Source organism: Suncus etruscus, chromosome 19 (assembly GCF_024139225.1).
Source record: "Suncus etruscus isolate mSunEtr1 chromosome 19, mSunEtr1.pri.cur, whole genome shotgun sequence".
NCBI classification, from domain to species: Eukaryota; Metazoa; Chordata; class Mammalia; order Eulipotyphla; family Soricidae; genus Suncus; species Suncus etruscus.
Window position 1 is genome coordinate 24,079,406 of NC_064866.1, and position 15,023 is coordinate 24,094,428.

A 15,023-nucleotide genomic window follows, 5' to 3' on the forward strand; every position below is an offset into this window, starting at 1 on the left:
AGAATACAGCTTATTAAAATGAATTAAAATTAGTTTCTAGAAGAGGGCAAATAAAGATTCATCGCTATAAAGCAATCTAAATAGTTTTTATTTAATTGGCATTCAAAATATTTTTAAATAGGGTTCGGAGAGATAGCATGGATGTAATGCATTTGCTTTGCATGCACAAGGATGGTGATTTGAATCCCAGCATCCCATATGGTCCCCCGAGCCTACCAGGAGCAACTTCTGTGTGTAGAGCAAGGAGTAACCCCTAAGCACTGCCGGGTGTGAACAACAAAAAAAAAAATTTAAATAATAAGTAATGAAACTCTCACTAGATTAAAATATCTCTAATATATTTTAGGTTTGCATGCATCCTTGAACAGGTGCATGCAAATTTTTCTGTATCATTCCAATTTTAGTATATGGGCTACTAAAAGAGCACTAATATATTTTCATATTCTTTTCATTATAATAGAGCAGCATTTCACTTGAAAATTAAAGGTAATTGTCAATAACTGAAACATAAATCACTTCAAGAGGCAAAGTTATCATAACAAAATTTTTTGTTTACTTTAGTATTAGGGATTTATTCAGTGATTAAAAGAAAATAAAATTTTGCACCATTTACTAGATTTTGGCAAATTATTTTTCATATTATGGTGAAAAGGGTCCTCAATGTGGCTCAGATGTAGAATATTGCTTTACATAATAAAGCTGGAAACTGGATTCAATAGTTGGCATTTCATGTTCCTTAGTACTCAGGGAATGGTCCTGAGTATAAGAGAATCATTGGGCATAGTCCCTAAAATAAAATAATGATTTCACAAATTTATTCTAATTAATGATAAATATTGTGTTAAATCGAAATAATCCAAGACATTGATATACATTGGTAAGACATTTAAATTAAGCACAATTATTTTATTTTTAAGTTTTTAAATGCTTTAAAATTATATTTGGTTATAATTTATATATAAAGTCTCTATGCCATTAATATAGCCTCTCAATGTCATTCCTACAATGTTCTAAAACTTTACTAAAACTAATTTCTTATTCAAAATTTTCTTTTCCTTTACATCATTGTTTATAAACTAATTATGTTTTTCTACACAATAGAATTTTAGGGATATAGCATCATGTTTTCATACTTCTAAATATTTGTATCACTGCACTTACTGATAAACATTCAATAACCACCACATTGTCAAAATCTCTGTATATATGGGGCTGGAGATATAGCACATTGGTAGGGAATTTGCCTTACATGCAGCGGACCTAGGAATTCAAAACCTGGCCTCTGAGCCTTTCAGAGTGATTCCTAAGTGCAGAGCAAGGAGTAACCCCTTAATGCTGCAGGGTGTGAACTTAAAACCAAAAAAAAAAAAAAAAAATCAATGTATATTCATTCTTCCCATTGCACTTCTGATTTATCTCTGAAACTCACTATATTTATTCAAACCTAAGTTAAGTGTATAAGGTGCTTGATTTTACTTCTAATCTATTTTAATGCCTATAACACTAATAAATGCATAAATGTAGAGGACTACTCAGATCAGGTTAAAAGTCAGAGATCTAATGGTATTGTTCACAATATGAAAGATGAATCAAGTACATAGAGTGCTGCTTCATTTTTCTTTATCTAGTTGTGTATATGTTTAGTGATTTAAATGTTTAAGTTTTCCAATTTCATGAACTGACCATGAAGGTTTTAATATGGGATGCAAGTATATTTTTCCTAGTATGAGAGAGTACTAATGTAAAATTTTGAATAATTAATATGCATATGGTCACATTAACCATTTGTCCATTTACATATAACTGTGTAATGTGTATGCGAACCATGATATATTTGTTATGAGTTATCTTTTATAACATTAGTAAAATGTGATTTTTATTATTTTTTATTATTTTTATTATTTTTATTAATATTGTTACATTTTAGAATTTTCATTATTATTAATTTTCAAAACATATTTATGTTGCAGTGATAATTTATTATACATTCAACAAACTGCCTCAAATTAGAATATAAAGATAAATTGTGTGGTGGTGAGGACATGGAGAAACAGAATTATTATTATATATAATATATTATATATAATAAATATTAAAAATAAAAATATTATATTATAATAATTATTATTAATTAATTAATTATTATTATTTAAATCTGAAAACAATTCCACTAAGTATTAGATTTGGATAAACAAAATGTGACATAGTAACAAAATGGGATTTTGTTCAATAATAAAATAAATATTGATACAACCAATACTGATTATGAAGTATCAATTTCAGATTTAATATATAAATAATATAAAAAAACAAATAGAAAAAATAGTAATTGTTACTGATTGCCTGAGGATGGGGTGGTCATCTATTACGTAGTGTATATAGTATAATAATAAATTATTTTATTAATTGGTTATATTCCCCTCAACATCATCAAAATAATATATATAGTGTCTGACAGTATTATCTTTCACAATTAAAAATATTCTTATTTATCTATTTATATATCTTGTTGAAATGTCCAATACTATAAATCAGGTTAATTTTAATTTTTAGATTTTCTGTTCAACACATGTGTGTCTGGTCTTGTGACCAGAAAAATGAGCAAGTGCTCATTGTCATTTTTTTAATAATTTAAACTAATAAAGAATCCAAAAATTATGTTCCAGGCATTATTCTAAGGCCATGAAACCTAGCTCTAAATAGAAACATGAATATAGCTCTTAAAATATTAGAGCAAAAATATATCAGTTAATAAAATATAACTATGTATTTCTTGGCAAATCATTAAATTACTAAACAATTATTAATTTACATATATGTAATATAGTATCATTTAAAAGTATATTATGTTGAATTTACATCTAATTCTAAGAAGAGATAAAAGAATTCAGCATGGTAACACACTGAGGTTACTGACAGTATTCAATTTCTAGCAAATGGATTTTCTGAATTTAGTTACATATTATCCTGTACATTTTGTTATACAATTGTTACCTATAAAATAAACAAATCAATATAACATGAGCATTTCTACTATCTTAAAGAAATATAGTAGAAGAGTATTGCTACAAACAAAACAGCAACAGGTTTCAATGTCAAATTGGTAATATCAAATTTTCTAAAAGTGGAAACCTATAGTGGAATAGCATTTGACTTGGTAAACTCAAAATAAAAAAAAATTAAATAGAGGAGGGCTGGAAGGTGCAGCTCACGACACGAAGTTCACCATAAAGAGTGATGAGTACAGTTAGAGAAATAATTACATTGAGAACCATCATAACAATGTTAATAATGAGGTAAGTAGAAAGCCTGTCTAGAGCACAGGCAGGAGTGGGGCGGGAAGGAGGGACACTTAGGACACTGGTGATGGGAATAAAAATCAATAAATATATAAAAATAAAATTATTAAAAAAGAAAACTTACAATAGAAATAATAAGAGAAAATAATAAAAGCATATCAGTAAACAAAAAGAGATAACATCTAATCAATAAGATCATATTCAATGTCAATGTAAGATGAAACTACTGAGAGCCCGGAGAGATAGCACAGCGCGTTTGCCTTGCAAGCAGCCGATCCAGGACCAAAGGTGGTTGGTTCGAATCCCGGTGTCCCATATGGTCCCCCGTGCCTGCCAGGAGCTATTTCTGAGCAGACAGCCAGGAGTAATCCCTGAGCATCGCCGGGTGTGGCCCAAAAACCAAAAAAAAAGAAAAAAAAGAAAAACATTTAAAAAGATGAAACTACTGAAACTATTCTACTTTACCTATTTTACTGTAGATTTATGTAATATAAATATTAATAAAAATACTGGCAATGTAACATTTGATTAAAGCCTAGTACAGCTAAAAAGGCACTTTTCTCCAACAAAGCTTACATGGGTTCAATCGACAGCATTTAATTTTCTTAAGCCCTTCTTGGTATATCTCAGAATGCAGAGCTATGAGTAATGCACAGTCAGGTCTATGCCCCGAACAAACAAAATTGTTTTAAATATAAGATCTGGGATTAGTCAGTGTAGTCCTATTAATTTCATAGCTATGTTTACTGAAAATTTCAGTAGCCTAAACTAACAAGCAGATATAGAAAGACTGAAAAAGATCAGACAGATAGATATAATATACATACATACAATTTTTCTTCAGGTTTATTTGCAAATAATGTTTAGATATAAAATCTTTGATCAAATTATAACTAGAATAAATTGTATTCAAAGTGTGCAAAGTCTTACTAATTTACCTAGGCTATTTCATCAAAGTATTGCACCAACTTCTCAATACATTAAATATTATTATAATTAATAATGGAGACAACATCCAATCAAATAAAAAATATAATAGTCAATCTCATTGAAAGATAGCTACTAAAACTCTATAGTCTACTTTACTACTTTCTTGTATGTAAATAAAATATCAACATTTTAATAGTTAATATATAATTAAATATACTAATATTGATATATTAAATATTTATATGTTACTAATTAATATATTAATTAACATTAAGATATTGAATATATGCTTAAAATCAATTACCTAACAATGTTAATTACTTAAAGATTAGTAAGCTGTGTTAAATATAAGAACTTTTGAAGTTATGGTTACAGGTCTGATATAAAAGTCTTTAATTTATTTGGATTTGATCTTTGTGCATGGTGTTAGATGGAAGCCTGTATATTTTTTGCATGTAGCCAGCCAGTTGTCCCAGCATCACTTGTTGAAGAGGCTCTCCTTGCTCCATTTGCATTTCTTGCCTCTTTATCAATGATTAACAAAAGGCGTTGAGTGCAGTAAGAGAAATAACTACACTAACAACTATCATGACAATGTTAGTGAGTGAGAGAAATAGAATGCCTGCTCTCTTGAATACATGCATGGGTGGGGTGGGGGATAAAGGAGTTGGAGGCCATTGGTAGGGGATTGTTGCACTGGTGAATGGGGATGTTCTTTTTTATAACTGAAACCCAACTACAAACGTGTTTGTAATCATGGTGCTTAAATAAACATATTATTAAAAATAATACAAATAAAAAATTCTAATATATATAATATATAAATTACTTTCTGCAAGGCTCATCATTGTTGGTATTCATCTTTTCCTACTCAAGACAGCATTATGGCATTGCATTTAGACTTAAAAATAATTTCTTATGATAATTTTAACTCTATCCTGGCTAAGAAAGTGTTATTGTGTTTGATTCAACATATATATTCAAACTCAAGTTTCTTTAAAGGCACTTCCCCTTTTATATGAGTGAGACATATGGTGGTACTGTCAATGCTTATCAGAATCAGAATATGTGGAAGCATTTAAACAAAAGCCATCTTAAATTTTGATTTACTTACAATGGCATACTTTATAAATTTCGTTGTTAAGATTAACATATTTATTTGATGCATATATATACTATATTATAGGAGTAATTTAGTGCATTTGTAGAATTTTATTGCATGTATTTGATGGAGAGTAAATTTTTTTATATAACTAGGCAACAGTATTTGGATAAAAATGATCCATCATAGGGTCTGAGTGGTTGCACAGATGTAGGGTGTTTGCCTTGCACGCAGCTGATGCAGGATGTACCTCAGTTAGATCCCCGAAGTCCCATATGATCTCTCAAGCCGGGAGCAATTTCTGAGTGCCTAGCTAGGAGTAGCCCCTGAGTGTCACTGGGTGTGGCCCAAAAACAAACAAACAAAAATTATATATCATAAAAAGTTTATCCAAGGAATAACACTGATACAAGAGATAGCTCTTGTTTAAGCATAAAAATAACCAGCCATCATTAAATAGCTGAATCCCAGTTTAAATGCGGTTACAATTATAAAATTCAATTTTAATTTGAATTAATTATACTTAAATTTGTTTATTTAATAATTACCTTAAGGTCACATATGCAAATGGGAGCAGATGATTATTGAGTGGTGCAGGTGGTTCTCAGCATAGCAGGACATATATTGAAGAAAAATATTAATTCAAAAATGAGATAAATTTATATATTTAGTACAAATAACATTTTCTTTACTAAGTTAAAATATATAATACACTATCAAAGAAAAACTAATAATTTAAATTGTGTCAGGAATCACATTTTTTAAAGCAATTATTAAGTTTGGTGTATGGTAAAAGAAAATTGTGAAATAATCATTAATTCATTTCTGCACATTCTAGATATCTAGGTAAAATCTATGTTGATAATAAGCACTATAGATTAATTTGTGAATCCCAGGTTTCATTAAATCAATATTTAATCTCAAATTTGTTTTATATTTTAAAATTTTCTTTAAAATTAGTTAATTTGTATTTATATCTTCTTAAACTATAAAAATTGCTTATTTAAATGTATTTAATACCAACAACCAAATATTTAAAATTACTATTATATTAATATTTTAGTTACACAAATAGAATTATTTTAAATATAAATATTACTCAAGTAATTCTCAATGAATCCATCTCACTATTGGGTTATGTACAATCATTAATATGCAAGCAAATGAATCTAAAAATCAGAAAACACAGTTGCTTTAAACTGATAATTTATTTTTCATCATATAACCACTAAGTATACCATGATTGTTTTCAACATGCTTTAGACTTCTATGAGTGAAATTATTGTTAGAAAATCATCTGAATTATCATTATTATAATAATAAAATATTTTAATTAACAATTAAGTAAAATCTGTGATTAGATTTTGGATACTAGAAAATTTAAGGTAAAAATGTTAAGAACATTCTAGCATAATGGCTTTTTATTCCATGAGTGAGAAAATTATTAACTCAACCTAGTGTTACAGAGATAAAATTTTGGAACTTACTGGCTTGTCACATGAATTAGATTCATAGTTAGCATTCGCTTGAGAGATGTTCTCTCAGCTTTTATAAATAAGTATTTATTGTTTGAGGTTCATTTATATCATCCTTGTCAGAAAAACTGTTCTGTTCTGCAAAAAGAACTTTTTACTCTGCTCAAAAGCATTAATATACTCTTGTGTTTATGAGAAGGTATTCAATGCTCTGTAAATTTACAAGATAGTAAAATATTGAGATTAGTAAAGACAGAAAATATTTTATTTCACTCTCACTATCTTCTTATATATATAAAATCTTTAGTATGTGTTAATTATTATTATTATTATTATTGGATTTGGGGGGTCATACCCAGTGGCTCTCAGGGGTTGGATACTCCTGGCAGCTTGGGGCACCATATGGGTTTTTGAGAATTGCACTGAGGTCCATAAGGGTTGGCTGCGTGCAAGGTATATGTCCTAATGTTATACTATAGCTCCAGCCCCTAATAGGAATTAATTAAAGCTGTATATAAATTCCTTAATGGATGCAAAAAAAGATATATTTTAAGTTTATTTTTAGAGAAAATTATATCTGTTGGTATGAAAAGAAAGTGTTAGGGTTAATACTGTTCTTTGTTTTTCATTACATAATTTTACAAGAGAAGCTTAAGAAGAATATATACACATATTTTAAACTCCCATTTATCTTAAATTATATTTTAAGATATCATAGCCAAAAACAAAAAGTACCTTCATTACTATAAAATGAATGACAATAAATCTATTTATATATAAGAAATAAAACTGGAAGAAATATGAGTTATAAGATGCTATGGTGCAACTTTTAAAAATGTACCTAAAATTTAGTTAGAAAATTGAAAAACTATGGGGCTGGCAAGGTGGTGCTAGAGGTAAGGTGTCTGCCTTGCAAGTGCTAGCTTAGGACGGACCGCGGTTCAATCCCCTGGTGTCCCATATGGTCCCCCCAAGCCAGGGGCAATTTCTGAGCGCTTAGCCAGGAGTAACCCCTGAGCATCAAATGGGTGTGGCCCAAAAAAACAAAAAAAAAATAAAAGAAAAGAAAAAGAAAATTGAAAAATTAAAAATTTATTGAATCAGCAAATGTCTTCAAACAACAATAAAGCCTAATTTTAAAAAAGTCATAATGATATGAATATTCTAGGCTACTCAGAATTCTAAGCAGTATTAACATATATGACATAAAATTTTTTATCACCTTAAGGATATCGCAACAGTTATATTTGAACATTTCAGTTCATATTTGTCATAATTTATGGATTTTCTCCAGGAGTAGTAAGACTGCAGATTCTATTGTCTTTCCTCTATTTATTAATTTTCATGCAATTTTAATCTTTGTTTTAATTTGTTTATTTATTTTTAGATTTACTTTTCCTTTCTATCTCATTGATAATAGAAGTTTTTCCAATGTCATTTAATGTAGCTTTTTATTCTTTACTAGTTTTTTAATAGGTACTATCTATCTTTTGTATTTATTTTTATAATCTAAATTCTCTTGCATTGGTTCAGCTTATTTCTAACCTCAGATCATACTCACTTCCAAGAAATATTTATATCATTTTATATGCCAAAACCTATATCTTTGATCAGTATATCAATAATTCCTTTATTTTGTGCCTTATGTTTGTTATTATATTTGTTATAATTCTTTATTTTTAAAATACATCAACATTGATATTGATCTAAAATTACTTTATCATGTTTGGTAAACAATTTCAGGCCAGAGAGATAGTATAATAGTAATACACACTCTGAGGATTTCAAGGGAAACTTCTCCTGTGCCTGTCTGTGTTTCTGAATCCCTGAAGGTTTCCTCAGAGGCATAGGGAGCGCAACCCCCAAAAACTGTCAACTACAGGCAGCAGAAGAGCTCGGCTGCTCCGCTTCGCGGCCACACACTCTAACCAATGAACCCCACCACAACATGCAGGAAAAACCACACTACAAGCGTGACAATGGGGAAACCTCGCAGGCAAACACCATGCAGAGAAGGAAGATGAAAGCTCAGATGACCTAATAAATTCCAACCACCTGATAAACCTCTCGGATAAGGAACTTAAAATAGCAATATGAAAGATGTTTGTAGAACTCAGAGAAAGCATAGATCGATCTGAACAGAACACAAAGATAGAAATCAGAAAACTCCAAACTGAAATAACAGATCTGAATAACATGGTAGCTCAATTGAAAACCTTAATGGATGGCCTCTCCAGCAGGGAAAAAGCAGCTGAGGAGAGAATCGGAGTACTGGAAGATGTGATGCAGAAAAACACAACACAACAGAAGAAATTGGAAAAGAACCTTAAGACAAATGAACAGACAATGGAAAAAGTACTCAAGGGATGTGAACAGATGAAAATAGAAGTCTTTGATAAACTCAACAGAAACAACTTAAGAATCATTTGAGTCCCAGAGACCCAGGTAGGAGATCTCCAGGAAGAATCAACTGTCAAAGACATCATCAAAGAGATACTCCCAGAGTTAAAGACTACATGCAATCAAATCCTGCATGCCCGAAGAGTGCCAGCTAAAAGAGACCAAAGAAAAACACTCCAAAATATATCCTCGTTACAATGACAAATCCCACAGATAGAGATAGAATACTGAAAGCAACAAGATCAAAAAGGGAAATTACATTCCTTTATTTGTCTTTGGAGGGAGTGTCCTGCAGGCAGTACTCAGAAATCACAAGAGACCTCTTCTCAAAATACTCAGTCTACTATATAGGTAATTCAGTGCTGAAGTCTGAACAAGTGAAAAGATGTCTGAAATACCAGGGGCTTGAAGGGCCACTCCTAGCAATGACTGAGATGCTGTCTCGTGTCAGGAATCAAACCAAGTCAGACTCATTCTAAGCACATATCCTTTCTGTTGTACTATTCCTGGCCCCTAATATTTCTATATTTTTAAATAGTCAATTATATTTCCTTGATAGAAGTTGGTGCATACTATTATATCTTTAGTTTTATACTTTAATTTTTTATTTGAATATGAAATTGTTTTTGATGTTTTGTTTTTGATTAATTTATCAGCATCATAATGAATTTATTTAATCCTTGTAATTTGAATATCTCCAAACATCTCCCTGAGCTCTGCCATCAATTATAATAAGCACCTAAGTTAAAATGATTTTATACAGTGCTAATACATTCACTAATGACTAATTGAGAATTTATTTATTATATTTATTATATAATTAAGTGATTATTCTGCTATTACAAGTACAGTCTTGTACCATTGTCTTGTTAGGATATATAAAGAAACATATCTACTATAATAAAAATAATAATTGTATTTATGGCAGATATAATTGTTGTGAAACCTCATATTCAAATCTGTGACTAGATGGTAAAAATCTCAAAATAATTAAAATTGAATGAGTAACTTCAGGAGCAAAGCTATAAGGGATATAGCTATGTAGAAAAATTGTCATATTATGTTACCATTTCCCTTTATTATAAGATTCATACTTGTATATGTGCAAGAGTAATATTTTAAAGTGTTAAATATATTTTAATTTTTTACATTTTTATAAAAATAGATTTAAAATGCCTTCATTAATTATTTTTGAATACCTAAAAGTGTATCTGTCTGAAGACTGCTTATCATATCTTACTTAGGAAAAGCTAGCAGTGCCTCTAAAGATTACTCAAAACATGGTGACTACCATAATAACAGGCTTCATTTTCCCAGAAAGATTTTTCTGTGGACTCTAATGCTTAACTAAGTGTTTGCAACTTGACAGGCTGCACCTGCGAATGGAACATTTTATTTCTAAATTACTGTTCTGTGGGCCCCATAATATTTAATCTTTTAAAGTGCCATAGTGATTCAAAGTAGATAAAATTGAAATGCATGCTTTCCAGAAGACAGCAACTGAAACCTATTAAGTCAGAAAAGCTATGCCATTAGTTTTCCCCTACTGTCTATAATGGAAGGTTTGTGATAGACTTGTGACTGATCCCTTTCCTCAGAGATCATTTCCTAGTTCTGTCTGTGTTTAGTAAGATATAATACCTGCCTCCTGGTAATAGGTATTTGTTTCTTAGCAACAAGTTCTACTTGTATACACTACAATTCTTGGTTAATAGAGCTAAGCATTCCTTCCAAAAATGAGTAGTTTTATTGCTTTAGGTTGAAATAATACTTAAATTGAACTTAATGCTTAAAGTGCTTAAATAAACTACTAGCATTTCTGAAAAATAGCAAACTATAAAATGATCTCAATGTAAGCACCATAAACATATTCAGGGTAAATAAATATCAATGTCCCCTGACTATTTTGTACTTTAAAAGTTTAAAGTGAAAATGTCAAAGTAATCAAAAATATAAAATGTGTCTAGGAAATGAAGGGTGGTCTAACTTCATTTGAATAGATATTATCAACTGAGACTTTTAAGTTTAGCTCTATATAGGTGATGGCTAAAGGTCTTTATTGGGGCCTTTGCAAAGCTGAATGTGCTCCAAGTCCACTTCAGTGAGTACTTGCTGGGAAAGTAGACATTTCTAGTGCTGTGATTTATATGGCACTACATAAAACTTGACTCAAAAAATAAAATAACATATAACTTCCTAATATAGTACCCCCTACACATTTAACCTGTCAGTAGATAAAGTTAATTCAGAGCTAGGTAAAGTTTTTATCACCATAAAGAAGAGGGCATTTGCCTTGCATATAATATGGTCCCCTGAGCACTGCCAAGAGCAATTACTTTGTGCAGAGGCAGGAGTAATCTCAAGCATAGCTGTGTGTGAGTACCCCAAAAGCAAACAAGTAAAAAAATATTTAAAAACTGGATGATACTCTAGGAAAAAGTTGCATGAGAAATATATGCATTGCTAGAGTGATGTAGATAAAATAGTCTTATGTTCTTATTTTTAAATTAAATATTAACAATAATGTGTGACATTATATTGTCACTCCAATTATTACTTTTTTAATAGAAGATGTAGTCAACATACTATTTAGATATTTTTACTGTAAAATATATGAGTTTACTAAGTTTAATTTAGAATATAAAAGTATAATAAATTAATATTGTTCTTATAATAATTTATCCCATAGATACACAAACTTTATTTCAGAGGAACAAAACTCTTATACCCAACAACAAATCAAATGGTACATTTTATATTTAGCATAGTGAAAATATTTTTAGTGATAAATGAGTTCCTCAATTTTTAACTTTTCTCAAGTTAGGTTTCAAAGGCCAAAAAAAAAAAATCAGCAGGTGACATTTTTTAGAGGAGAAGCAAACTCTGGCTTGGAAGTACAGGATAAGAGACCAAAACTGCCAATGCCCTGAGATATTGTGTTTATTTTGACTTTTAGTCTCCCTTGGTCCCTGGTAGCTTTCCTTCTCCGTGTTTGTCATTTGCAAATCATGTGACACATGCAGTCTCTGTACATAGATATTTCTATAAAAATACATCTCAAATCTCATTTTTCTGTAAAATTGATCACCCAGAGTTGTATGTTTACTTCTTTAATTAGATAAAGGTGACACTTTTCCTACGGAGATATCAAAGAAAGCATGCTTTAGGCAGAGTTTGCTTCCTTGTTGTCATCATGATCAACTTGGAGATCAGCTTTCTGTTATACACTAAAGTAATTACTTATTGCAATTGTTGTTCTTAACAAGTTACCACAATAGAAAGTAAATTATATATCTCAATTTTTATTTTATTAAATCCATCAATACAGAAAACCAATTAATGATGTTTTATAATATCAACATTTATTAGACCATAGAGATAGTGCTGCCTCAAGGACTTCCTTTGTATGCAGTGAACCCTGATTGGCGCTTAGAAAATACCTATCGTTCCCTGAGCAAAGAATCTAGAGTAAGACTTGAGCAATTCAAGTTGCATGCCAACCCCCCAGACCTACAATAAATATTTCCTTTATTATTATAGTACAATTAAAATTTATCATATTCACTCTTTAAAGTAAATCATGTACTTTTGCTTTTATAGCTATGAAACTTAGATGTATTATCTTCTTTAGATGATATATTGTGATTTTTTTTTTATTTTGGGCCATGCCTGGTGATGCTCAGGGGTTACTCCTGTCTATGTGTTCAGAAATCACTCCTGGCTTGAGGGACCATATGGGACACTGGGGATCAGTCTGTCCTAGGTCAGTCATGTGCAAAGCAGACGTCCTACTACAGTGCCACCACTCCAGTCCCCACTGAATTATTTTTATGGAATTTGACTTTTTCCTTTGAATAGAGAATGTGTTGCTCTAGTGAAGTTTTTATTTTTATATTTCAAATAAGCATTGTATCAGTTAGTAAGTTTGGGGTTATGCTTCAATTGTTCTCAATTTTCAGAAGATTTTTTATCACTTTATGCAGTTTTTCAGTGGTCCAACATTGTATAGGACAGTTGGGATATATCCTTATCAATCTAACTGCAAGATACAAGTTGATAAATTATACTAAAAAATTTTATGTTAGGCAGATATATTCTATAAGCATAGAACAGTTAACTGACTGCACTGGGCAGTGAGGTTTTAATGAAGTGGGGTATACAATACTGCATTTTGGGGAAGGTTGTTATAACTGGTTAACAAATGAGATTGAAAATAAAATATTAGGGAATTTTATGTTTTACTATTTTATATTATTTTGTTACTCAGAGTAATAGTGAATTATAGCATTATAGCACTATGAATTTTGAGTGCACATCAGTGTAAATAAGAGTGTGTGCATAAACCATTAAATTCTCAGAACTCTAATTCTATCTTTCATGATAAAATAACATATATTAATATTAAATTACAATTTTTCTCTCTTAAAACTCAAGGAGTTGAAGATTTGTCCCATTATATATTTGCTTACAATGAAATAATCAATACATTAATTACACTGAGTCATATATCCTAAAATAAAATATTGATTTTTTTCTGTAAAATAATGTCACTTATTAGATAAACATATATAAGTCCCTCCAATATTTAAATCTCTAAACACTAATGTATGTTTAAACACTAAAGAAGTTTAAATATTTTACTGCTTGATATTGGTTCTTTATATTTACAATATTTCAATAGGATTTGTTTTACTTTAAATGGTATATATTTAAATTATGCAAATTGTACCAACTGTGCTTCAATTTTTTTAAATATAAAACATAAATATAGGTATTAAGGAACTTAAAATGTTTCATAAAGTGGTGCATTCTAATGTCTGTTTCCTGAGCACTACATCTAGTTACTACATAGAATACATTTAATGTAAGCTTAGCTTTATGTACATATAATTAACATTTTAAAAAATCTTGGGCTTTATTTAATATAAAATATTTACTAGAACTCATTAGCTCTATAATTATGTGATTCAGGCCTGTAATATTTTCTTCCAACAAGAAATAAATTTCTTTTTATGAATCTTCTTTTAGCATTATTCCAATGACAACATTAAAGATATTGAGTTAGGGTAATTTAATTTTTTCTATAAAAGGAATTAAACACTGGCAGCTGTGCAAATCTAAGAGACCATCACTACACAGCATGTCATAATTTCCAGCTCAGCAATCAGAAGCTTGTTAAGAACATCAGACATTGAAACAGAAATAATTTATTTTATTTGACATTGATAGATTGAAATTAAAACATAACTGAATTAGATATGTTATAGATAATTAGTTTTCAAAACTCTACTTAACTTAGGTGTCATACTTGGAGTATGAATTTCATTTTACCTACTATTTTCTGACTTTTTATTACAAACAGATGGTATCCACTCAGAAAATAAAGTAAAAATTATCAAACAAAACCCAAATAAAATTTATTTTATTATATTTTAAAATATCTCAGTCAATTTAATATATTTTTACATCAAATTTGCACAAATGGTAGAACAACATTAATGTTTAGCTTCCTAAGCATAATGTCTGCATAATGTCACAAAGACCTTTGTTAACTTAAATTTTCATTGGAAGTTCAGTCTTTCAAACATTATTGATTGATGAACTGAAAAAATAATATAGGTACTAGGCATTGACCCTTCATACAGCTAAAATGGATTTAGTACCTAGAGCTCCAAGGTCACCAAGTACAACCAGGTGTGACTTCCATGTACTGAGCCAAGAATGAATTAGGAACAAATATCCTACAAAATATCAACTAAAAGAGAACTCCTAATTTAAAATAAATAGCTTACAAGTGGATCATGAAGATCTGGTACT

At 29.8% G+C, this 15,023-nt stretch overlaps 1 non-coding gene across 1 annotated transcript; it reads right to left on the reverse strand.

Annotated features, from left to right (window-relative positions):
• Nucleotides 1-324: 324 nt before the first annotated feature.
• LOC125997742 (U6 spliceosomal RNA) lies at nt 325-427 on the reverse strand. Its single transcript, XR_007491764.1, has one exon. It is a non-coding gene; the product is annotated as a U6 spliceosomal RNA (small nuclear RNA).
• Between the last annotated feature and the right edge of the window lie 14,596 nt (nt 428-15,023).